Below are 2,500 nucleotides of genomic sequence, written 5' to 3'. Positions count from 1 at the left end.
ATTAAACTGTGTAGAAAAAAATGTTAGCTTTTAATCACTAAGTGAAATATGGAGAAAAGTCTCCGCAGATTTTAGTGCGTCGTACTACTCATGGTGATTCCTAACCAGTGGGTCACGATCCCAAAGCGGGTTAACAGGGGGTTACGAAGCCTTGAAGAAAGATACTGTAAGTCAGTACAGAGTATATCATGAGGTCTTTAGGGATTATTATACTGTAAAGATTGATAAGTTTTCTCTATTAGCTTAAAACCAACAACAACAAAAAATAAATAAAAATAAATAAATTAATTAAAAGGGTGGTCGCGGAAGTGTCAATAGTTTAAGAAAGGGATCGCGCGTGTAAATAGGTTAGTAACCGCTGCTCTAGTTGGAGAATTGTCTTAAAGCTTGAATTTGCTAAGAAAATTGCAAATCACAAAACTAGTTTTATCATTATAAGACAGATTAGATGATTACTGCTTTAAATTTGTACTTTATATTTATGTTACATTAATGCACTGCTATGATTTCCAAAATATTAAAAATTCTACATTTCCGAATACCCAAAAGAGATGCATGAAGCAGAAATACAACAGGAAACGCTCTTACCTTTCCAGCCCCTACGCTGTAACTAGACTGAATTAACAGGACATACCTGTAAAGAAAAAGAAAATATTAAGCAGCAAGTCCTGATAAAGTTGGCTTAACAGAGCTTAATAGCGAAACAGTGAGGCGTACATGCATACACATAAGCATATAACATATAGAAATAATGTATATCCTGAATACTTTAATTGACGCATTCCTATACAAGGCCACTGTACCCTACAGGTAAAGACTGCTGTCCCTCAGGACGTACTGTATACCAGGTTACGTGTGCAAGCACACGCGACCTGGTACTTAGCCACTTTCTTTAGGTGGGTAGGACCCTAACGCACCTTAACTTTGGGTAAAGCACCGGTCACACTAGTCTTCTCCGTCTAGGGATTCCTGGACAGCCGCGCCAAGTGCTGTTCATCTACAGAGCGGGATTGGCCACACTATGCAGTGTCCCTCTGCAGAAACATGGTCCCTGATAAGACCAGTGCCTACAGTAACCTAGATGAACTACACATCGAAGATGGTCGTAGATTCTATGAATAATATCGCATATCGACTGAAGTAATAAAAACAGGTTACTAAATAGTGAAAAGCCAATCCACTCATTTAATCAGTTACCATACATTATACAACCTTACATGCCGATACTCCATATTTCAACAAAACCAAAAAATCAGATAATATTCTGGGCAGAGATATTCATCTCGCTTCTTTTCACAGCTGGGGAATAATCCCGCTCTCTAAAGGGATCCCAGGACAGAACAGACTAATACGAATGCCTCTTAAGGAGCCACCAAAGACGGCGCTGTCAAAGCGGTCTCGTCCGTCTGTGCGTACGTCCATCCCTTTACGATGTGGCCTTGGATTACAGACAAAATTCGTTTGGAAATGAATGTAAGAAATAATCTACAAGAGTCTGTAAAAAGAAAATATTATTTTAACATTGAATTGAACTTTTTTCAGATGTAGGTTTAAAAGCTTATGAAGAAACACAATCAATTAGCTTATCAGCTGATCTAATGAAAATAGGTTGCCAGATCTTTCTAATGAACAAGGTAGGCCTTGTAGTAGGCCCTAACATCATGTTCTAACCGCAACGCGCTAACGTGGAAACTGTTATATTTACAGAATTTAAAAAATAATAAATATATAAATGAAACAGTAATGCCTACGGAGTAGCCAACTTGCCACTCCCTTGCTCAAGATGCAAATGACCCAAACAATTTCCGGCCTGTATTTTATTCAGAATAACTAATGGTACATCTAGAATCTCATGCTCTTTTATCTAATGCTCAATGCGATTTTCAAAAACATTTGTTCACAGAAACTGAACTGTTTCAAATAAGCTGTGTCATACTAGAACATGGATGAAAAAAAAGCATGTATTGACATCATGTGATCTATCTAAAGAATTTGATAGTGTGAATCAAGAAGTGCTTCTCCAAAAGATGTTCAAAGCTAGCATTTCATTAATTTTGGTTTCGAAATTATTTGAACGATAGATTAAGGTGCTCCACAAGGATCAATATTAGGACCAATTTTATTTCTAATATATGTAAATAATATGTCACAAAAAAATGAAGGTAATACTGGTTTAGTATGCAGATGATGCTAATTTTTTTATTAGTAGATGCTAGTAAACATCAGATTTTGTTAAAAAGGCTGAGCATTATATATATCAAAGAACTATTTCCAGTCTGCTGCTCAGTGCAAAGAAGACTCACTGTATGTTAATAAGCACTATTCAGTACATAAAACAGAATTCGTGACGACATAAAGATCAGGGCTCATGATTATATAATACCAAGCACAAAGGTTAAACATCTTGGCCTATACATGGATCGTCACATGCTAATCAATGTCCATACTTAAAAGGTGTAGAAAAGTTACTAGAATCGCATAAAGAACTGTTTTAATGAAA

This window comes from Penaeus monodon, chromosome 13, assembly GCF_015228065.2.
Source record: "Penaeus monodon isolate SGIC_2016 chromosome 13, NSTDA_Pmon_1, whole genome shotgun sequence".
Lineage (NCBI taxonomy): Eukaryota > Metazoa > Arthropoda > Malacostraca > Decapoda > Penaeidae > Penaeus > Penaeus monodon.
The sequence above is the reverse complement of the archived record's forward strand: the minus strand, read 5'-3'. Positions refer to the sequence as shown.